Genomic DNA, 25,295 nt, shown 5'->3' with positions numbered 1-25,295 from the left:
TCAAATGAATAAACCATTGCTACACTGTCCCCTTGCGTGTGGTCTTCATCTGAGTAGTCAGGGTTGTGCCACTTCACCCATGGCACACTATAAAAAGATGGAAGAGTGAATAAGACAATTCCACTCTTTTGGAAGTAGAATGTGCTACTCCAATCATATCACATTGGAAGTTAGTTACATTTTCATACAGCTGCAAGAAGGCCTAGGAAATTGGACCTAGTCACATGCATGGAAAAAGCACTGGACAAATTTTGATAGCTCTCTCGAAATTTGTGCTACATTCTTAAAGTATACCCCAGGTGTCATGTTCCTTCAGGCTTTTCCTGACCCCTAAGCTGGAAGAATTTCTCCTTTCTCTGTACTACTATAGTTATGGGGCTTTTCAAATTGTAATGAATATAAGACTAACCTATGGATCTTTTTAAGACTACAGAGTCTGGATCAATTGGTCAGGGCTAGGGGTTGAGAATCTATATTTCTAACAAGCTCCCAGATGATACCCATGTATTCATCAACAGAACATACTTTGAATGTACTATTTTCTGTTTCTCTCATGTGAGGTGTAACCTTTGTACTCCATATTCGCTATTCATATGCATATCTTAGCCTCCATACTAGACAGTTCCCATAACAGTCTCTAAATTTCTTTGGCATCTGTCACTTTCACCCTGACTCCCTCTAGCACCAAGAATAAAGCCTTGAACACTTACTGGTAATTAATAACTACTTGAATAATTGATGAGTGACTTCAACTCATTCAGAGTTGAGCATAAACTTGAGAAGGGCAACATGACTTATGCTAGTTTCAGGACTCTGCTTAGTCTAATTACTAGTTTGAAAATGGTCCATTGAAAACCTCTAAGTCTAGCCAGGCTAAGAGAAAATGCCAGAAAGCTGAGCTAAGTGAAACTCAGCAAATGGAAATCACATTTTATCAAGGACTTTCCTTTCAGTGTGCTGTGACTCTTTCAAAGGAAATGCTAATGCCTATGTTTGGAATGCACTCTTCCAAGAGCCTCTCTGTTTAACAACAGTGATGTGTGTGTGTGTGTGTGTGTGTGTGTGTGTGTGTGTGTGTCCGTCCCCACATTTCATGAGCAAATTTGATCAATTTTGTTGAAGGGGTGGCTTTTTTTTTCTTTCCCCTGCAAACACGCAGTGACCTTCCATTTGTAAAATCTCAAGTTGGGTTCCAATGAAAGCAAATGAAAATGATTACTCTCAACTTGGCAACATTTTATCCCCCATTTCTCAGTTCTGATACATGCAGTCATGGTCTGGGTCATGGAGCTTAGAGTGGAAGAAGAGATGATATGTGTACAGTTTAAGACAGAAGTTACTTTGTAATCTATGCTAGTCACATGGAGTAAGTAAGTAGACCTGAAAGTCTCCTCCACATTCTGCCTGCAAGATGAAACTCCTAACTGGAATTATTTTCAACTTGGAATTTATATTAGAATAAGAGAAGGCTGAGGATCCCTTTTGGATATTATATAAGGAAAGATTTCACAAGCTGTCATGATTTAAATATGAACTGCCCCCTACCGTTTTATGTTTTGAGTTCTTCTTCCTCAGCTAGTCTATTATTTTGGGAGGCTATGGAATCTTCATGAGGTAGGCCCTAGCTGACAGAAGTAGGCTGTTAGGAATGGACCTTTGAAGGTTATAGTTGGGTCCTAATTCTAGCTGCCATGTGGTGAGCTATTTCTTCTACAAATCCCTACCATCAATAGCTTTGTTCTGCTTTCCAAACTATGAATCTGTGAGCCAATATAAATCTTTACTCTCTAAGTGGTTTCGGTTGGGCATTTTGTTACAATGACAGAGAAGGAACTAATAGGCAAGCAAATGAGTCATGTTATCCAGGTTTCTGCAACAGCATAATTGAAGATATCAGTTTTGTTTTATATTAGCCCTTAGGTGCAATCAACTAATGCACTAGTCACAATCCATAGAACTCTAGGAACCCTTACTTTCACCTGCAGAGTTTCTCCTTGGCAGTGTCACATGGATATTCAGACATGGTATTAAGTTACACTGATGCTTGTCTTTCCATACAGTGATGCTATATAAGGATTTATGGTATTATCACCATATGTTCTAATAAGTATTGTCCACATCTGTACATGATTTTCTAAGTACAATATATTTTTGTTCTTTACACTCTTTCAGCTGGATGTAGAAGATTATAGTTCAAGAACAGAAACATTATCAACAGGGCAGGGACTAGGATGAGGCTATCGAGATCTCAAAGGAACCAAATTTTGGAGGTACTGACTCTCTTGCTGACCAAGTAGAAGGACCTCCCTAAGTTTCATTCTGTATGTACCTTGCTTGTTTTACTCTGGTTTAGGTTCATATTTTCAAGACAGTTTCTGAAATGCTTTTGATAATAGAGTCAGTCCTAATATTTTAGCCTATATTTGTATTACCATGTCTGTATGGCAGGAGATACAATTAAAAATGTAGTTCAGCAATGATTATTTTATTAATCACATGGAGATAAGAATAGCTTTCTGTTCCCACATCCTCTATAATGTGGCTGAGCAAAGTCTTACCTGGATTTTTTAATGAACACACATTAATTATTGTCTTTGAAGATCTTGAATTTAACTCTTGACATTCCTTTTTAGTTTCAAGGGTCCTTGATTTTTCAGACCATCAATGGCATATCTAAATGTAGAAAACATTACTATCCTACTGCCTAACTACAACTCAGTTGTAAGGCATGAATACCACCTAATTAGCTGTGAAGTGCATTTTGGCATATGTCGGAAGTTAAAGCCACTTTCTTAGAGAAACTCAAACTCTGAATTTATCTTTATTAAGGCCTTGTCCAAATGATAAATATACACTGCCTCCTTGCTATCTACTGCTTGGAAATAAATCACTTTAGGATTGATTTGCTAACGGCTTTCTTCACTCAAAGGGTCCTCCTGCCTGGGAGGTCACACTGTCCTTCTTTACAAACAAATGCTGATAACCAAATAGAAGACACTACACTGACCATATAGAGAATGAAGAAGGGTGTCTGGGGTGATGGGAAACACATCCTTTTGCAGAGCCTGGAAGCAACAGTCTAACTAAGACATAGTAGTATATTCTAAAAAAAAAAAAAGCTACATTTTTGAGTTTATGAGTGAACAGATGGGATTTATTTTGTTTTTTCGATAAAGTAGCATGAAGTTTGATACTTCAGACAAGAATTACAAACTCCTCTGGAAATCTGAGTGGTAATATAAGTAAGGTAAGTGAAACTGGATGGATATGAAATATTCAGAAATACATTGTGACTGAAACCCATTTCCCACCCACTCCAGCCTTCTTGTCACTTGAGAACATGGTCCAGATCTTGTTAAATCTTTTGATTCTTCAAAAGAAGCAAACAGGTAACTTGATTTTTGTTAGAGAGAGAGAGAGAGAGAGAGAGAGAGAGAGAGAGAGAGAGAGAGAGAGAACATGCTGGTTTCAATTTGTTAAGTTAGAAAAGTTTGTAGCTAGAGTTTTCCTGCCTTGCCCACAGTCAGGACAAATCTTTGTCACCCACCAGTCCCATAGCCACTCAGACCCAACCAAGTAAACACAGAGACTTATATTGCATACAAACTGTATGGCCGTGGCAGGCTTCTTGCTAACTGTTCTTATAGCTTAAATTAATCCATTTCCATAAATCTATACCTTGCCACGTGGCTGGTGGCTTACCGGAGTCTTCACATGCTGCTGGTCATGGCGGTGGGTGGCAGTGTCTCTGCCTCAGCCTTCCGCCTCCCAGAATTCTCCTCTCTCCTTGTCCCACCTACTTCCTGCCTGGCCACTGGCCAATCAGTGTTTTATTTATTGACCAATCAGAGCAATTTGACATACAAACCATCCCACAGCACTTCCCCTTTTCTTTTTTTAAAAAGGAAGGTTTTAACTTTTATACATCTCCAAAGCTAGCTTGGTATATTGGGAATTTGGGCGTAGCTTCTCTTACTACTTCCTGCTGGAGGGGGGCACTGTATCTTATGGGGACACAAAGAATATTTTAGGATCATGGAGTAGTCCGTGAGGCTGTATTGTCTGAGCCAGTTGCCTTGAAACGATTCTGGATGTTGGATCATCTGGGCCATGGTGTCATCAGAGACCTTTCAGGTGGTCTTGGCTGGTCAAACCTGATGTATCTTAATCTGGAACAAATCCATAGCCTCTGGCTTTCTGTAGAAACAAAAGCAGAGCCTCTTTTCCAAAGCAACATATCCTTATAGCCAAATTTTGAAGTCAAGGTACCTTTAAAATACACATTTTGGCATAACTTAACAGCTTTTGCAATCAAATGTTTTTCTTCAGTTACGAATATCAAAGAGAACATAATCCAGATTCTCTGTGTGGTAGCCATCTTTACCTGGCTTATTTTTTATATTACCTTGAGCCTATTGCTTTAAGCTGCAGCCTTTTTAACACTGTGGCTGCTGGCTCCTCCCACTTCAGCTTCCCAACATGGCGGTGATACATTTTCCGCAAGCTCTGGGAGCCATCAACTCTCAGAAATAGTGGGTCTATGCTTCTTATCAAAGCAGCATGTAGCCCAGAAACCTCTTTTTGTTTTGTACTAGCAAAAGCTAAATCCACCATGCAGCTTAATGCGCCACTTGCAGAGGCCTCATTCCGCCATACTGCAGATCGAGCGCACATGCCAGGAACCCGCCAGTAACTCAAACCGGCAGCTGCTGCTCATTTGAGAGAGACAATTAGGAAGTTGTTTTTAGCTCCATTTTAGAATCTTTTCTCAGGTTTTAGGTGAAAACTCTTGCCCTCTCGTTGGGCGCCATTTGTAGCTAGAGTTTTCCTGCCTTGCCCACAGTCAGGACAAATCTTTGTCACCCACCAGTCCCACAGCCACTCGGACCCAACCAAGTAAACACAGAGACTTATATTGCATACAAACTGTATGGCCATGGCAGGCTTCTTGCTAACTGTTCTTATAGCTTAAATTAATCCATTTCCATAAATCTATACCTTGCCACGTGGCTGGTGGCTTACCGGAGTCTTCACATGCTGCTGGTCATGGCGGTGGGTGGCAGTGTCTCTGCCTCAGCCTTCCGCCTCCCAGAATTCTCCTCTCTCCTTGTCCCACCTACTTCCTGCCTGGCTACTGGCCAATCAGTGTTTTATTTATTGACCAATCAGAGCAATTTGACATACAAACCATCCCACAGCAAAAGTTAGTTTAGTCAACTTTTAAAGTCATTGTGTGGGACAAATATAATATTACTGAACACAGTATAAAATTCATATCTACCCCTCAATCATATGCCTCTTGCAGCTCTTCTGCTATTGTTCCTAACCCGTCACTCAGTTGGCATGGATGACTTGGACAACAATGAATTCAGCTTTTGAAAAACTGATTTGTAGCTGATAATGCTCACTAGGCAATCTTCTCCTCAACATGGAATTCCTGCTGTACCAGGATGTGATGTTGGGCATAGGCCAGAAGGACTATGTGGGCCATGAGGCCTAGAAAAACAGAGTCATCCTGACCCTGAAATAGCCTGTCAAGCATAGCATTGTTACCAACTGGAATGACATGAAAAATATCTGACACCACAATTTTTACAAGTTACATGTGCCCCCGACAGAGATCCTGATGTTACTCACTGAAAAACCCCTGAACCTCAAGGCCAATCATGAAAATATTTCCCAGATCATGTTTAGACCTTCTACACCCCAGCCATGTACCTAACCTTTCAGACAGTTCTACCTGGGATACCTCTGGTCTTACCACCAACTTGTGATAGATTCCAGAGATTGGTCATGTGTACTCAGCTATGAAGGCTACTCTTTCCCCTACACCATCATGCATGTGGACCTGGCTAGCCTAGATCTAACAAACTACCTCATGGAAATTCTAACTGTGCGGTTATAGCTTTATTACCATAGTTGAGTGGGAAATTGTGCATGACATCAAGGAGAAAATGTTGTATGTTACCATGAAATTTTAGCAAGAGATGGCCACTGCTGCATCCTTCTCCTTCCTGAGAGAAGAATACTATGAGAAGCCTGATGACCAGGTCAAGACTTTTGGCAATGAGTGGATCCACTGCCCAGAGAGTCTCTTCCAACATTTCTTTCTGGATATGGAATCCTGTGGCATCCAAGAAATTACCTTTAATTCCGTCACAGTGTGATGTCAACATCTACAAAACCTCAATGCCCACACAGTTCTGTCTGGTGTCACTACAGTGTGATCAGGCATCAGTGACAAGATGCAGAAGGATATTGCTGCTCTGGTTCCCAGCATCATGAAGATCAAGACCATCACTTCTCTAAGTGCTCATACTCTATGTGGATCAGTAGCTTCATCCTGGTCTTACTAATCACTTTCTAGGAGATGTGGATCAGCAAGGAGGAGTACAACATGTCCAGATCCTCCATTGTTCACTGCTTTTGATCTCCCTGGGAGTTCACTGAGGTGTCAAGGCATCTAGGGCTTGCCTATACACTAACGAGACCATTTTAATAAAAGTACATACCTTACAAACAACAAAAACAAATATCACTGAAGAACACACTTGCCTTACTGAGACTTAAAGCCTAACTACTTTAGATTTGTGACCCCTTTCTTAGGACTACATTTCTATATTCATTTCATGTCTTTTAATGACTTGTCTTCATGTATCGATTGTATATCCGTTTTTGTTCATTTTGTTGTGGGATGGAGAAACACTATCCTCATTGGTGTAGCCACTGTTATTTATATAAAGAACTCCATTCATGCCTGTATAAGCAACTGTAATAAAACTAGTTGGGTGATAAAAACAAAACATTGTGATGGTTATTCTTGGCTCTGCCATTAAATCAGACAACTATTCTTCAACTTCTTGGGCTGAACTGGACATTTCACAATGGACCATCAAGTTACCTTGCAACCTAAACTGGTCATCATGAGGTGGGTATTATCTGACCAGCCAAACCATAAAGTAGTATGTACACAGCAGCAATCCATTATCAAATGAGAGTGGTATATATATGATTGAGCCCAAGAAGGTCCTGAACACATAAGCATGTTACATGAAGAAGTTGCTCAAATGCTTATGGTTTCTATTCCCATTATAATGCCATTTGCTCTCAAGCATGCACCTATATATAGCCTCATGGGGGTGTGCCTTATGATGGGTTGACTGAGGAAGAGAAGACTAGGGCCTAGTTTACTGATGACTCTGCACAAGTGGACAACTACAGCGTTACAACTCATTCTGGGATAACCCTGAAAGACACCAGCAAAGGGGCAGAAATTAGCACAGTACATGTGGAAATACATTTTGTTTGGATGGAAAAAATGGCCATATGTAGTGTGAATCTTAACAGTTCTTACTAATAAGATCAAACGCGGGGCCAGTTATTGGGGTGAATACTGGAAGATCAGAGAGACAGAATGAGACACAGCTAACCGCACCTGGCCAATTTCTCAGCTGGTCTTATTTTCTCAGACTGGAAGCTTCTGTGTCCTCATCCCAATGGCTCTCAACTGAACTGCTGCTCAAAAACCTGAAGCTTAACCAGCTAAAAGCTTCTAGTTTCTGGTCCTCACACCTTATATATCTTTCTTCTTTCTACCACCACTCCCTGGGATTAAAGGCTCGCTTTCTGGTATTAAAGGTGTGAGTCACCATGCTTGGCTGTATCCTTGAACACATGGATTTCTGCCTCTGGAATGCTAGGATTAAAGGCGTGTGCTACCACTGCCTATCCTCTATGTTTAATATTGTGGCTTTTCTGTTCTCTGACCCCAGATAAGTTTATTAGGATACACAATATTTTGGGGAACACAATACCACCACAGCCATACATGTGATTGTTCACTGATTCATGGGCTGTAGCCAATGGACTGCCTGGATGGTCATGGAATTATATAAAACATGATTGCAAAATTGGTAAGAAAGACATCTGGGGAAGAAGTATGTGGCTAGATATGGGCAAAGGATGTGAAGATATTTGTGTCCCATATAAATTCTCATCACAAGGTGACTTAGCTTAGGAGAGGTTCCATAATCAAGTAGATAAGATGACCTGTTCTGTGGCTAGTCAGCCTCTTTCTCTAGACATCCTTGACAGTGCCCAATGGGTCCATGAACAAGGTGGCCATGGTGGCAGGGATGGAGGCTATATATGGGCTCTACAACATAGGCTGACACTCACCAGGGCTGACCTGGATACAGCTGCTGCTGAGTCCCAGATCTGCCAACAGCAGAGACCAACAGTGAGTCCCAGATATGGTACCATTTTCCAGGGCGATGAACCTATGACCTGGTGGCAGGCTGACTATGTTGGACCACTTTCTCCCCAAAGAGAACAAAGCTTTGTCCTTACTGAAGTAGGTGTTTATTCTGGTTATGGATTTGCCTTTTCTATATACAATGCTTCTGCCAAAACCACCATTCATGGATTTACAGTTTGACTTATCTGCCATAATAGTATTCCACACAGTATTGCTTCTGACCAAGGAACTCACTTTATAGCCAGAGAAGTGCATCAGTGGTCCCATGGTCATGAAATCCACTAGTCTTACCATGTCCCCCACCATCCTGAGGCAGCTGGCCTGATAGAAAGATGGAATGATGAAATGACTGTTGAAAACACAGTTATAGTGCCAACTGAGTAGCAGCACCCTGGAGGTCTGGGGTAGGCTTCTCCAGAAGGTAGTATATGTGTTGAATCAGCATCCAATATATGGTGTAGTTTCTCCTATAGCCAGGATTCACAGGTCCAGGAATCAAGGGAAGGGAAAGGGAATAGTTTTACACACTATCACCCCTAGTGACTCACTAGGAAAATTTTTGCTTCCTGTTCCAGTGACTTTCAGTACTACTGGCCTAGAAGTACATTCCATTGAACTGGAAGCTCAGACTTCCCACTGTCCACTAGGCTAAGAAAGGAATGACAGTGTTAGAAGGGTTAATTGATCCAGATTACCATGGGGAAATTGGATTGCTTCTCCACAGCGGAGGTAAAAAGGATTATGTCTGGAATATAGGAGATCCTTTAGGGTGTCTCTTGGTATTACCCTGTCCTGTGATTAAAGTCAATGGGAAACTACAACAGCCTGCCTAATCCAGGCAGGTTGATAAATGGCACAGAGCCATCAGAAATGAAGGTATGTGTCACTCCTGCAGGAAATATCCAAGACCTGCTGAAGTGCTTGCAGACAGTAGAGGAAATACAGAACAGGGAGTAGAGGAAATGAGGATTATAATTGGCGTGAGTGTTTCTGCAGCATTTTGTTTAAAAATGTATTTGTACAGATATTGTGTTTTCTTCCCTGAATTTCTTTATCATGTAATGTAACATCAATTAAGAGATTATCAGTGGATGTATTTTACTTTTGAGATGATAAAATTTCCCTTAAGGGACATTGCCACCTATTCTAAAAATTTTAATGTGTTTGTGTTTGTACATCAGACAGTTATAGTGTGTTAGGCAGAATTATAACCTGATTATTGTTTTCATTAGAAAATTAAGCATGTCCTAACAAGATATGATTGTGTGTCAAGCTGACAAGGGTGGAATTCTGATGGTTCCTCTTGGTTGTCAGCTTGACTACATCTGGAATTAACTAAAACCCAAGCATCTGGGTATACACTTGCAAGGGATGTTTTCCTAAATTAAATTATTTGAAGTGGGAGGATCTACTTTTAATCCAGATATTTTGAGATGGGAATATCCACCTTTATTCTGGGCCATACCTTCTGCTGGCAGCTGTTTAAAGGATGTGGAAGATTGAAGCTTTTGCTTTTGGCTTGTTTACTTACACTGGCAAGTCTGTTCCTTCCCTAGCATTAGAGCCTCCTTCTTTGGGACTCCAATATATAATGAAGACCATCTGAGAAATCCAGCCTCATAGACTGAACAGCTATTGGATTCTTGGATGTTCTGTTGGTAGATAGCCATTGTTGGACTAGTAGACCATAGCCTACTAGTAATAAGCCACCCTAATAACCCCCACATAATATATATTATATATATTAAAAAGATAAATATATAGAGATATAGACTAATTCTATCTGTTCTGTTTCTCTAGAGAACCCTGATTAATACACACATGAAAGTAAATGGAGTACTAATTGGGAAAATAGAGGAAGAATAGATTTCCACCATGGATGTGCTCCTACATAAGTTTCCTAATCCCAAATGGTCAATCCCAGACACATGTACATATGAGAAAAGCTAAGTGAATTAAGTGGATTATGCCTTAAGTGTACACACACACACACACACATATATATATGTATATATATATATCTATATATACATACATACCAATATATATACATGTTCCAATAATGACTGAAGAAGAGCTCATGAATTTTAGAGGGGGACATGGGAGGAGTTGGAGGAAGAGATGGAGGGAGGTGATATAGATGATGTTCTCATGCATGAAGTTCTCAAAAAGAATACAATCACCTTTTAAAAGATTGTATATTGTTAAGAGTACCTGATGGTTTATCTCGAATAGAATGGGAAGCTCCTAAAATATTAGCAACCCACAATTCCCTTTGTGCATTAGAGGGAATTCCAGAGAGAATTAACTAAGGTTAGGGAGGATGTTCTTCACAGGCCACAAATCTAAGTGGAATACAAAACCAGTTAGTGAAAGCATCCCTCTCGTTTTCCTGTCTACCATGGTGTGAGTACCTCTGCCACATTCTCCTAGTGCCATGATATTCTGACTTCCCATGTTCCAGATTCAATGGAGCCAAGCATTATAGACTGAAATATTTGAAGCCAGGAGTAAAAAAAAATCTTCTTTGGAACTGTTTATTTTAAGAATTTTCTGTCAAAAACAAGAAAAGTAGCATACAGTTGCTAAGATAACAGAGTTTCATTTCTGATAGGTTTAAAGTAATCTTCGTCTCAGTAAAATGACTGTAGCATGTTGCTGGAAGTCTACTCACCCTCTCCATATTCCCACCATAACACATCTATGGGAACTTGATTTTCATTAGCTACTGCAACTGATTTTCCTACCTTCAGAAGGAGGTAATTAGGGTTCCATGTAATTGCCTGCTTCCTGAGGAAGATAAAGACAGGTGGAAATAGTGTCTCAATTAACTTTGGCTTTCTTAATTTCCTAATATTTTGTTTGTCTCACTTGCTTATTCATACTAATTGGGCAGTGTGACTTCTCTGTGTGTACTTTTGATTTTGTTGGTTATTGACTAATAGAGGTGGAACTTGATTTCTGATATCTATTTCTTGACGAAATATGTTCTCTGCTTTGTTCCTTGCAGATTGAGATAGCATTTCTTTGGTTTTCCATGTCTTGTATATTCTAAGTCAGCTTGTAGATTTTTCTACACTTGTGGTCTATGATGTGAAATTTCCTCATGTCCTGTGTAAATACAAACCCATTTTAAACTCTTTGGTGAACCTGTTACACTGTATTGACTTGATGTAAATAGGGTTTCCCCCTCTGGTTCTCTTACTGCCATTCTGCCCATAATCTGTTCTTGAATTTAACAGACTTTCCTCAGTATTCTGAGCAGGGCCACACTACCTTCTACAGAGTATTACTTCATCTTACTCCAATTGTGCCCTCCCATCTTATTCCTTCCCTTTTATAGTGCACTGGAGAATGTTAAATTACTTCCTCTCTGTGTAGACAGAGCTGCCTGCTTACCTTTTAATGTCTCTGCTACTTAAAACTCAGGTCATTAGAGTTGCAGCATGAATTTTGTGAACCTGGAAAAATTAACTTAGAATCCTTTTGGAAATTAACTAAAGAATATAATACTGAAAACTCTTGCTGACTAATATGTTAGGTTTTCAAAACTTTGTCGTATGAATCATATTAATGACAATGGAACTTTTCATTCTTGCCTGAAAGCAGCCTTAATTTCCAATCCAGTTGTTGATTTTCAAATAAAGGATTTTAGACACATTTGTCTTAATTCGTTAGTTTCCTAGGAGACAGGACCCTGGATCTATTTCTGACTCCAGGCATTATGTTGACTAATTTACATATACCCTCACTTTCCCTTGAAACTACCAAAACAATATTTTATTTAAATTTCATCTGTACTCTTCCCTTCAATTAAAAATATCCCTACAGCTCTTCTTCTTCCTCCTCCTCCTCCTCCTTTTCTCTTTGGTTAGTTGTCCATTCTTTATCTGTTGTGTGTCCTCTTATTAACTATGTTACACTACAAAGATGTACCTGGTAGTCTTTGCTAGCTGTCCTTAGCTACTTTTGCCCTAAGCATTTGTTAGATTATATCTTACAATACATTAGATTTTCTCCCTAAGAGAACTTACCTTTCATTATAATGTAACTTCAAATAGGAGGAGCAAATTTGCATCTTTTCTTCACTAGTATAGAATAGTGCTTGGGCCATACAAAAAGAAATGAAGGAGAGCAAGGGAGCAAGAGAGAAAGAGAGAGAGAGAAAGAGAGAGAGGGGGAGGGAGGGGAGGAGGGAGGGAGGGAGACAGAGAGAGAGAGAGAGAGACAAAGAGAGAGCCAATAATCCTAAAATTATAAAAAAAGAATCTTGCCATCTTTGTAAGATTATAGTATCTTTTTCTCTGTACTCTGCCTTGAGTTGTGGAGTAAGAAAGATCTAGAATAGATCCTCAGCGATTTGAGAATAAAATATTACAGGCTGGGTAGATTGTATACAGTAGACATTTTGCACAAATATGGAGGTCAGGAAGCCTGAGGCCAATGTGCCTATGTATTTACTATCTGGTAAGAGCCCAACTCCTAAACCATCTTTGCATTGTGAAAAAGGGACTTAGAACTTCAGTTCTGTTTCAAACAGATAAATTCTAATTATGAGAGCCCTACAATCAAGACTGAATCCCTTTTTATATTAGTTACAAACTAATCTTAACTATGAATTTGGGGGACACAAACATGTAAACCGTAGCAGGCTAATTCCAAGCTTTAACTAGTTACATGATTTTGGATGTGTTATTTATTTTCTTTATATCTTTATGTGGAGATGAAGCTACTTTTTTGATTATGAGAATTAAATGAGGTGGTATATGAAAAATGGACTTATTATGCAATTTGAGCAAATGGTAAATACTCAGTAAACATGAGCTGATAATTTTCATCCTGATTCCTCTTGGCCTTAATCTTTCCAGATATCACATGCTTGCATACTTCTGTGTTTCTGCTCTGTTAAGAGCTAGGTTTCACTCAGTTATTACATTAGTTAGTGAGTTAGTGCTCCAGGGAGAAAGAGTTTATTTTAACTCAAACTTACATGAGTCCATTTTTGCTTGGCTCCTTGCATTTGGACAGAACATCATGGTGGCAGAAATGTATGGTAAGGAGCTTCTTTACTTCGTGGTTTACATAAAGAGACTGGGTTCTTAAAGACGTGCTTATAGTGATGTAATTTTTCAGCCATTACCTACCTCCTGAACATTCCAAAAATAATAGGATTTTGATGAATGTATAATGGCATCCAACGTTACCATACAGAAAAGTTTTATTGTTCTTAAAACTCTTCTGAGCCCAGAGAAATGAACAGATAGTTCTCAAAAGATGAATGACAACTAGTTAATAAATATGTGAAGGCTTGAGACTAAACTTCAATGCACGAGCCTGTGGGTAACATTTTGTAGTCCAGTCATAACCATCCTATAAGATACATTTGTGTATCTTCTTTGTCTATTTATAAAACCTTTTGAGTACAAGCTCCTTGTCTTATTTATCCATGTATCTCTATAGAAAAATATATTTATATGTCATGTGCATATTAGACACTCTATATATCTGTGGTTGAAAAGTCTTCCTGATAAAGAACCAGCAGTAATGTGCAGGGCTGGTCCTGATTAGCAAATGCAGTGTGCTTGCAATGAATGTTAGCTGTTTGTTATGTAGCATGAACAGATTCTTTCTGCAGAAGTTTTAGAATCTATCAACCAAAGGACAGAGGCAGGGGCAGAGGGAAGGTTTCCTGAGGAGTACTCTTCTGGGGGCATTTGAATGATCCTGGGAATGGGAGAGGGACTAAAGAAGTGGGTGTGAATCAATTTAGTCATTTAATTCCTCCATTTCTCAGAAATTGTCATTTTAGTCTAGCCTAGCAATTTGGAGCAGTGGGTGAATACTATGTAGTTAGTCTGTGACAGGAGCTCATTGTGCTGATCTGTACTGCACTTTTGCTGCTCTAGAGACTATGTGAGGATTTGTGGACCCCTTTTCTTGTAGTTCCCTTTTCTTGTAGTTCTGAGAATTGAAATTAAAAGCAGAGAAATCTAAATGCTCACTATTGGGTCGATTTAGTTCTATGAGTGACTCTTCATTTGTTGGGGTGTTTTTGACAACCTTTTATTTCCTCACACGTGCATGCAGGCAAACATGCAGGCACACTTGCATGCATGCACAGAGGCATCAGGACCCAGAAAGGAGAGTAAGAACCAGGGATGGAAAGATGCTAAAGTTTCTCTCAGAAACTCACCTTGTGCTTCTTTCTTTCCGCAGATGCCAATGTCCCAATGGTGCTACCACGTTAGTACTTTTAGCATTCTCTGAGGGGTTGGTTATAATGGATGCTGACTAAGCTGCTTCCAAGCCCCAATTTATAATTCTTGCTTCTTTCCTCCCTCCCACCTCTCTTTTTCATTTTCGTAAATCCAAGTATAAGCAATTCATTCTGCCTAGTTTTTCTTATTGTCACCTGAGTAAATATAAATAGAGCTTCTTAGCTATGTGTAGCAAAATACACATTATTTAAAAATATATTCTGAAACTTTATAACCAATTGATACAACTTACTGGCAGTAATTTTCATCCAGTCACTACATTTAGTCATGTGTGTCATCCACAATCTAACTGGGAATTTTTTATAATGAGCTTTGCTTTTCAGAGAAGTTTTGTCTTCACAGCAAAATTGAGAGGAGCATCCTGAGATTTCTCTTACACTTTTTACCACTGAACATGTGCAAGCCTCCCTATTATCAACATTGCCCACCGGAATAGTATGCTTGTTACAAATGATGATCCTATATCATATCCAAAGCCCACAATTTACACTAGATTTCACTATTGTACATTCTATGGGTTTTGATAAATGTATAATGGCATTATCCAATATCACCATACTCATTTTATTGGCAATAATATTCTTCTGAGCCCAGAGAAAAATGAACAGATAGCTATCTAAAGATGAATGACAACTAGCTAATAAATACATGAATAACTTCACCAGTCATCATAGATACACAAATCAAAACTTCACTGTGGTCCCATTCTTATTCCACTGAGAATTGCAGTCATTAAGAAAATAAATGCTGTCAAGGATATGGAGAAATGGGAGCCTTTTATTTACTACTGGTGGAAATATAAACTAGTCAAGGCACTTTGATGGTCAGTATGGGCCTTCAAAATTTAACTAGATTGTCAGTATGACCCAGAGATACCACTTCTGGGTATTTGCCCATAGGACCCCAGGTTAACATATCACAGATACTTGAACATTAACAAATATTGCAATTTTATTTATAATAGTTAAGCTCCAGAACCAACCTAGAGGTCCAACAACAGAAAAATGTATAAGGAAAATGAAGTTATGCTATTTGCAAGAAAATGCATACAACTAGAGATAATCATATTAAATAAATCAAGCCATTCTCAAAACAGACAAATATGTTTATTCTCATTTATAACTCCTAGATTTTATCTAGATACAGAAAGAAAAGTCAAAGTCGTTAGAAAGATGGAGGAGACTTGTGGGATGGCAAGGGATAGAAAATGGGCAAGTGGAAGTATGGATCAGAATATGCTAAATATACAGTATTATTTAAAATTATACAAATTTCATTAAAATGTAAGAAAATATTCTCTGAGCCTTGCCCATTCATTTCCCTTGCTATTGTCAGCCATTAATTTATTTTTAAAAAATGTATCTATAGTTTTGTCTTCTTATGTGTGTCAGATAATTGAAACTACTGCACAGACTTCCATACTTCACTCAGTTATTTAAGTTTTCTTCATATCTCTTCATGGCTTGATACTCATTTATTTTTCACATGGAATAATTTTTCGCATCTTGATGTGCCATTATTTTCCATTTACTTCTAAAGGACATCTTAGTTGCTTCTAAGTTTTGACAATTATAAAATAAATCTGCTATTAAACACCCATGCATAGGTGTTGTTCAGGACGTAAGTTTTCAGGACATTTGAATAGATACCAAAGATTGTGATGGCTAGGTTTTATGGTAACAGTATGATTAGCTTTTCTAAGAAACTGCTATCATTTTGCATTCCTCTATGCCAAAGGTTCTCAATCTTCCTGTGACCCTTTAATACAGTTTCTCATGTTATGCTGACCACCAACCATAACATTATTTCATTGTTGCTTTATAATTGTAGTTTTGCTACTGTTATGAATTGTAAATATCTGATATGTGGGATATTTTATATGTGACCTCTGTGAAAGTGTCCCTCGAACTCCAAAGGGGATTGCAACTCATAGGTTGAGAATTGCCACAATAAACAATTAACAAGAGTTCTTACTGCTTCATATCCCCACTGGCATTTGCTATTGCCAGTGTTCTGGAGATTGGCCATCCTAGGGGATGTGGCATGGTAGCCCAGTGTTGTTTTAGTTTGTATTTTCCTGATAGGCAGCATCTTTTCAGATGTTTGCCAATAGTGTGTCTTTTTTGATGAAGTATCTGTTAAGGACTTTGGCCAGTTTAAATTGGACTGTATTTTTGAATGTTTTAAATTATTTCTATATTTTGGATTATGGTCCCTTATCAGTTATATCCTTTCCAAAGGCAATTATGTGTATTTTAAAAATGCAAAGTGAAGTTTCAGATTTCTTTTTTATAATTTTTCTTCCACACCCTGTGTGTGTGTGTGTGTGTGTGTGTGTGTGTGTGTGTGTGTTTGTCCATGTGAAATTACAAGAGTAATTTCTCTCCTTCTGCCATATGTGATTGGGTTGTTAGGTTTTGTGGCAAGTGCCTTTACTGGCTGAGCCATCTATATCCCCCATTTCTGCTGAGGAAAGATCTATCTTTTAGTGATTTAGGACTTAAATTGTACTTTGTGCTTTTCTTATATCATGCCTCCCTTCCCCTGTCTTGTTAAGCATCACAGATCCTTCCTAGGATTGTGCAATTCTTGGCTTATCCTGACAGTAATAATCAAGAGCACTCCAGCCCAACTACTGATAGTCTTTCTCTCTTCCTTCAAAGAATAAAGGAAGATGTCCCATTTTCTGCCTTTCATTTCTTTGTCACCTGACTGCATTACCATATATTTTAGTTGCACAAGATAGACTATTCTCTGTTCAGAATTTGATGCACTTTGGCATCATCTATGGCTTGACCTCCCAAAGAATTCACTTTTACAATTTTATCATATTATTTCCCAAAAATTAATTTGATGATGAAATATGATGTGTTTCAGGATTAGTTTAGGAAAGCAAAACACAGAAAAACCAAAGCACTCTATATTTTATTAATATAACCATACATAATGAAGAAACAAGAATATTCGAATATAACAGATATCAAGATAGAAGAATCGCTCAAAGTTCAAGGCCAGCCTGGTCTGCATAGTGAGTTCCAAGATAGCCAGTACTACAAAAATAAAAATAATAAAAAATTTCTGCATGTAAAAGTGAGGAGCTGAGAATCAATGTAATGTGTGGAAACTATTATGATAAATACTAAACTACCTGGGAGCATCTGCATACCTAAAATACTTAAAATCCAGTTTCTTTTTCTGATCCCTTCATGGTCTCAAATGTTAATGCATGGCTGGAATAGAAAGGTGTCCATGAAGGGTAGTCAATTAGACAGGCTTCTTTAGAGGTGATGGCCACAAGAATGTACCTAAAGTGGTCATATTTATATATTATAAAATAGGGCTTTGCTGTGGAACAATCCTTCTATACACTGTGGATACGAATTGCTCTCATTGGTTAATAAAAAGCTGACAGGCCAATAGCCAGGCAGAAAGTATAGGCAGGATAGCCAGACACAGAGGACTATGGAAGGAGGAAGGGCTGAGTCAGGAGAGATGCCAGTCAGCCATGGAGCAGGCAGGATATGTAGAAAATGAGCTAACGAGCCATAAGCCATGTTCCAAAGCACAATTAGAAATATGGGTTAATTTATATGTGTGAGTTAGCTAGAAACGAGCCTGAGCTATTGGCCAGGCAATTATAAGTAATATTAAGTCTCTGTGTGGTAATTTGGAAGAAGCAGCTGCCAGGATGGGGAGTAGGTGGTCAGGACAGGAAAACTTCCAACTACAGGGCTTTAATAAATAGGCTTAAATAACAGGGAATAGATAGCACAGCAATGGACATCTGCATATAGGAAAGACAGAGAACCTGGTAGCTTATGAGTCCAAGTACTTGAACATTTTAGCTGTCTCAGCATAGTGTGTAAAGCCTGAAAGCTGTGTAGAGAATGCTGGAATTGCGTTGACATTGAGAGAAACTGTCTCAGGATAAAGAATGGAGGCCTATACCCAATTTGCTTTCCCCTAGACTACTTCTCCTTTTAAAACTGGAAACCTGCTGAAAGGCATTGGTAATTTAGGTATTTTCTTCCCAGTCATTGTCATAGACGTCAGTCACCTCTGAAAACACTCCTGCAAACACAAGGCATGTTTAACCCTAAGTAACTCTTAATGCAGTCAAGTTGACAACCAGGCCTAGCCATCAGAGGAAGCTCTTCTGGGTCTTGATAGGTTTGGCTAATAGTTAACCCAGCCAAATCTAGAATCCCCCAGGAGATGGGCCTCTGAGCATGTCTGTGGAGAATTTTCTTGATTATATTAATTGAAGTGGAAAGACCCACCCAATATAGGTGGCTGCATCCCACGGGCTGAGTCCTGGTCTGGATGAAAATAAGAGAGGAAGCTGAGCCCAAGCATTTCATTGCTCTCTGCTGCTTGGCTATGGATGCAGTGTAGCCAGCTAGCTCTTGCTTCAGCATAGACACATAACTGTGCCTTCTCCGCAGTTATGGACTGTAATATGTGATGATATTGTGTCCCCCAATATACTGTGCACCCTAATAAACTTATCTGGGGTCAGAGAACAGAACAGCCACTAGATAGACATAGAGGCACACACACCTTTAATCTTAGCATTCTGGAGGCAGAGATCCATCCAGATCTCTGTGAGCTCAAGGACAAACTGGAATCTGAGCCAGGCATGGTGGCACATGCCTTTAATCCCAGGAAGTGATGGCAGGAAGCAGAAAGGTATATAAGGCGTGATGGCCAGGAACTAGAAGCCCCTTTAAGTTTTTAGGCTTTTAGCAGCAGTTCAGCTGAGATCCATTCGGGTGAGAACTCAGAGGCTTCCAGTTTGAGGAAACAAGATCAGCTGAGAAGTTAGCAAGGTGAGGGTGGATGTGGCTTGTTCTGCTTCTCTGATCTTTCAGTGTTCACCCCAATACCTGGCTCTGGTTATTTCACTTATTAGACCCTTTAGCAATTCATCTTACAGTAATGTACCTTTTCCCCAATGATATGTAACTGTGAGGCAAGCGCAACCCTTTATCCTTTAACTTGCATTTGTCTGTGTATTTTATTGTAGCAACAGGAAAATAAAGTGAGACACAATGTTTCTGAAAGCTGCTCAGTTGGCCTTCAGTATCTGTCTGGAATACAAGTGAACATTTCTAATATATGTTTGATTGGCAATTCCCAGTAGATCTTTTCTTTTCGTAATTAGCCAAAAGATTTATTTTTATTTTATGTATAAGAGTGTTTTACCAGCATATGTGCACATACACCATAAGCATGCCTATTGTCGACACAGGTAAGAAGTGGGTGTTAGATCCCCTGGAATTTCAGTTACAGATGGTTTTAAGTCACTATGTGGATGCTAGGAACAAAGCTGATGTCCTCGGCAAGAGTAGCAAATGCTCTTAACCACTGAGCATACCCTAAAAGCCCTTCTCATCAGATCTTTATTCTTTAATAAGCAAATGCTTTGTTTACTTCCCGTGGTTTGTAGGAATGACACAGTTTGTTGAGGGAATATTGTGCAGTGAAACACTGGGTAATGAATTGACAGAGGAATTGAAATTGGATTCTTGTGTTGTAAAATGAAGGTGGTAGCTGAGTCCCATCAGTTATTCCTCTATCTTTTTTTTAAATTGTAGTAAGAGTACTTACCCTCTTCAGAGAATCTTATTTTCACAATATTGTATTATAAAATATATGACAATGTTGTTTAGAAATCTCTAGAAATTATTCATTTTATACACTTAAGACTATACTTATGAAACAGCAACCTCTAATATCCCCTTGCCTTAGTTCATGGCAACCAACATTCTGCTCTTTGCGTCTATAAATTTGACTCTTAAATCCCCATATAGGTGGTAGTACGTGGTAGTTGTTCTTCTGTAACTGTCTGTCTCAGTATAATGTTGTTCCAGTGGGTCCATGCAGATTTTGTTTGCTGGGGGTAATGCTGCAATGAACATGAGAGTACAGGATCTCTTCAGTACCCCACTTTCCTTTTGCCAGAAATGTATTTGTTGGATCATATGGAAATCTCTAGTTCTAGCTTTTGAGAAGAACTCTATATTGTTTTTTGTAATATAATAGCTTCCTCAATTTATATTCCTGCCAATAGTGTATTAGGATTCTACTTCCTCTAGATCCTTGCCATTGTGCTTTAAACATGAAATATCTCTCACAGCCTCATGGATTGAGGATTTTATTCCCATTTCTAGTGCTATTTTAAAAGGTTTCTGGAAACTTCGTGGGGTGAGGTCTAAGTCACTGGGAGCATGCCCTTGGGAGCTATGTGTTTCTCTGGAACCCTCTTTGACTCTAGCTTTTCTTTTTGGCCGACATGAGGAAACAACCTACTCTTCTATGCCATCCCTGCTCTGATGCTCTGCCTCACCATGATGCAAAACAATGGAGACAAGTCTCAGGAATTGTGAGCAGAAACAAATGTGTTCTCCTTTTAAAGTGGTCCATCAGGTGCTTTGTTACAACAACGAAAATTCTAACATCGCTTACAATTGAAATGAAAAGTCTAGCATCCATTGCCTTTTGTTTTTGGCAGTGACCAGTGTAGCAGTTTTGATGCAACATCTCATTGTTGTTTTAACTTTTATTTATATTTTTTATATTTATAAAAATTATATATTATATTTATATTATATTATTTAACTTTTATTAAATAATTGGTGATACTGAACAACATTCTATACACGTATTGTCCATTTTTGTCTTTAGCAAAACATCTGTGTACATCCTTTGCTCACTAAAAAACTCTTTTGTTGTTGAATGGTAGGGGTTTCTTATCTATTTGGGGCAGCTATGTGTTATAAATACTTATATCAAAGCCGATTTAAAGCTATCAGCTTGAAGTTACTGAATGTGGTGCTGGGAAGAGATGGGATCTTGTTTATCATTTTGTGTTGGCTACAGCATCCTATTGTCTTGAGATTTGTCACTTTATAACTTTTAAGTTGACCCTGTCCCTTTTCTCTTCCATCACAACACACATTTAATAAGTAAAATATTAGAGTTAAACTAGAAAGCTGCTGCTTTATTTTAAAAACATCAAAAAAGGTGAAGGGATTTCTTAAAGGTTTTACATTCACACACACAGACAGAGTTGTATCAAGCATGGGTGATAGCTACTGTTTGTGTAGTAATTAAGGCAGCAGCATCAAGAAAGACTATGATTGTATGATTCTCTCTTACTCTGACTTGATAGGAGTCTCTCTGAAAGAAGGTATTTGGTTACTATAATATTAGTAGATCCTCTGAGACACCTCTTATAATAGACAAAGTCCTGTATTCATTATTTGTGGTAAAGCCAATAGTGGACAATAACATGTAGTGTGTGTGTGTGTGTGTGTGTGTGTGTGTGTGTGTGTGTGTGTGTGTGTGTATCTCAGTATATTATTCATCCTTGTATTTTTCACGTTCTTACACGCTGTTATAAAAGCTTCTTCCATTTCAGATACTAATTTTTTGCTGCTAACAGAAGTTTCTTCAAATTGAATGTAATTGCCCTACTTTAGACAACAAGGATATATGAATAGAGCTTGCTTACTTGCAACTGGTTCAGTTGGGGGGAAGCAGAGACACAGCTAGAACTATTTGGCTAAAACTACTTAACATGTATGAGGATTTTGTCTTCATTCTTTCAGTTTTCCTAGATGTCTCCTGCTCATGCCTCAGCTCCTGCCCAGCTGCTTCCCACAGTCTCTGCTTTCTTATTTTTGTTTCTCAGGCTGGAGTTCAACAAATCTCACTTGCAGAAACTTACAAACCCTAAGCAATGAACTAGGACTCTACTAACTACTGATATAATCATGGCATCCCTGAAACCATGGGGAAAATTTGCTTGTGGTGTACTTGTAAAAGCTGAACAACTAATTCTCCAGAATGAAAGAAAAGTGTACATGCCTATAAATATATTTCTATGTCATATTATTTTAAAATTGGTAGCAGACAATTTTTAAAATTTTATACATTGTTCTTTTTTATTTCATTCCAGAGAGGCAAAGTGTTCTTGTAGAATGTTATGTTGATTTTTGTCAATTTCTTACATATGTAACCAAACTACATTTGTGAATGATAAATGAATGTCATACTAACACAAATGTGGTAGACATTTCCGGTTATGCTTAATGAGTAATGAAAGTGAAATGACAAAGATGTGTATCAGAACTTCATTTGTTTATTAGCGATGCAGGCATTTTTTCTAAATCAGAAGATAATGTTAAAAGGTAAATCATTTATGTTTTGTGCTAATCTTGATGAAATGAATACAGATATAACAGTTTTAAATTTTATCTTCATTATTTATACTTGATCTATTATCTTTTAATGTCTAGACTATCAATAAAGCAAGGTGCAAAATCTTGAGATTTAGTGGTTTCTAATTTTCATGTTATAAATATTTCTCCCTGTGGTTGATGTCAAGCTATAGTTTTAATGCCAGGAAAGGTAGAGTTTAAAGAGGTTTATAACATCATTCTGCTACATGGGATCTCCACCATAGAGATACTATGGACCAATTTCAAGGGCAATGAAAGTGAAATATAGCACAAGAATTAGAAAGAGATGCATTTACAATATCACCTTTCATTTTAATATAATTCAATTATATGCACATGTAATTTCATTTTTAACAATGGCTATCCATATTTAACAAATGGCTCACAAAATTTCTGAAGATTTAGCAGTTGGCTTTTGTGAAGTGGAATGCATTAACTTTCAGCACACTGGCAAGAAACCATACTTTCAAAGGACCCAGGGCAGGCTTCACACTGTATATCTAATTCCCAAGATGTCTTAGTGCTCAAGAAATAAAACATAAACCAGTGCCACTGCTTCCTTCTTCACTTGTGTCTTAGGGGATCTCAGCTTCCTACTCTTTCTCCAATGTTTTAGGAAATCAGTAGTAGATTTCTGCTATATTGTTTTTAAAATTTTTATGTGTTTTTATCATGTGGATGTGTGGGTGTGTGCACAAGCGTTCAGGAGTTGGTTATCTCCTTCCACTGTGGGGTCTGGGTCCTGGGGATCCAATCCAGGTCTTCAGGCTCTTGCTGCAAGCACTTTTACCTGTTGAGTCATTTCACCAGCCTGGAATTCTGCTATAACATCACAAACAAGTTTGTTCACCATATGCATTCGATGTTGCGTTGACCATTGACTACATGTTCACCTGAGGTTGCTGTCTCTACACATTGTTGTCCCTTGGATGTTTCCACCACTCTCTAATGTCTCTTATCCATGCAGATTCCATTTTTTTGAGGAGTGACAACAAAGTACAGGTGTTTTTATGGCACCAGAACACTTGGTAATTTGTCTCAAAGTAGAATACTATTCCTCTTTCATTTGTATTACATTGGAGACAACTGATAAATTTCTAGCATTTTAATGGTGGTCCTTTTACTTTATATTAGTAATCTTTTTAGATTTACAGAGTAGTTGAGATTTTCTTTATATAATCCTCATACTCACTTTCCTCTGTTGTTTCTAACATTATTGAACATTATTGTAGTTCAATAGTCATAATTTTTGTTTATATATTGTATTTTATACATGTGGATGCTTTGCCTATACATGTGTATTGCATACATGCAGTGCCTGCAGAGACCAGCAGATCATTTTGAGCCAGGCTCTTAACTGTGGAACTCTCTCTCCATCCCCTATTTTTCATAAATAATAAGTGTTAAAGTATTATTAACCAAACTCCATACTGTACTCAAATTTTCAGTTTTCCCTAATGTCCTTTTTCTGTTTAAGAATCTCATCCAAGATACCATATCACATTTAATGCACATGTTTTCTTAATTGCTCATGGTTGTGAATGTCTCTTAGAATTTTGTTTTTTTTGTTTTTGATGACCTTTAAAATTCTGAGAAATATTAATCAGGCATTTAGTAGATGACACTTTGGTTGGGAGTGTCCAGCATTTTTTCTCATGGGTTGATCTGGACCTCAGATGAGACTGCAAATATAAAAGGCAATTCTCATCCCACAGTATCAATAGTACATATTGGTATAAGTATCACTTCCCACTGGCAAGTTGAGATTGAAGTTGACAAGCTGGTTGAGATGATGATTAGGTTCCTCCACTATCATAACTGATATAATTTCTCCACATAAAATAACAAGTTAAAAACTAGATTTTCATATGATAGTATTTGGAAAGAAATCACAATGCAAGGCTCAGGTTTAAGGAATGGAGAATATCTTAAGGGTTTTGTACCTACATAATTTATTTGAAATCATCTATATTAGAGATGTGTTTCTTTTTTGCTATTTATGTTTTCAATCATTATCAGCAAAGACACTTAAATATTTAATTTAAACTTTGCATAGGTGGTCCTTATCACTAATGGATTTAGCATTAAAAATTTGGCAACTTTCTAAAGTTATTTGTAAATCCCTTTATTAGCTTATTTGCTATTGCTATAAGAAAATTCATGAAGCTGAGTAATTAATAACAAGTAGTTTCATTTAACTTACAGTTTTTGAAGTCCAGGAGGATGGTATGATTTTCTGTTTAGTTTTGATGAGAGCACCATAGCAGATGGTTTGGTTGACAGGAACTTGTGAGGAAGGGAGAAGTCACATAATGAGACAGGAGGCCAAAGGGTAAGGCGAGGATCCTCTTGCTCTTTTATAATAATAGCTCTTCTGAGAACTACCTTAGTCCCTGATTCCAGCATTAATACCTTTCATGGGTAATTCCCCCAAGGACCTAAAAGCCTTACACTAGGTTCTATCTACTATTCACATACTCTACTGCCAGTGACTCTAAATTCTACTACCCTGTG

The 25,295-nt window shown here is 38.2% G+C and overlaps 2 pseudogenes; both read left to right on the top strand.

Moving 5' to 3' along the window:
• The first annotated feature begins 5,428 nt into the window (after positions 1-5,428).
• On the top strand, positions 5,429-6,430 carry LOC114705468 (annotated as a pseudogene).
• Positions 6,431-6,884: 454 nt separating this feature from the next.
• LOC114705467 overlaps positions 6,885-25,295 on the top strand; it is a 57,141-nt pseudogene continuing 38,730 nt past the window's right edge.

The sequence above is a fragment of the Peromyscus leucopus genome, chromosome X (genome assembly GCF_004664715.2).
Source record: "Peromyscus leucopus breed LL Stock chromosome X, UCI_PerLeu_2.1, whole genome shotgun sequence".
Lineage (NCBI taxonomy): Eukaryota > Metazoa > Chordata > Mammalia > Rodentia > Cricetidae > Peromyscus > Peromyscus leucopus.
The sequence above is the reverse complement of the archived record's forward strand: the minus strand, read 5'-3'. Positions and strand labels throughout refer to the sequence as shown.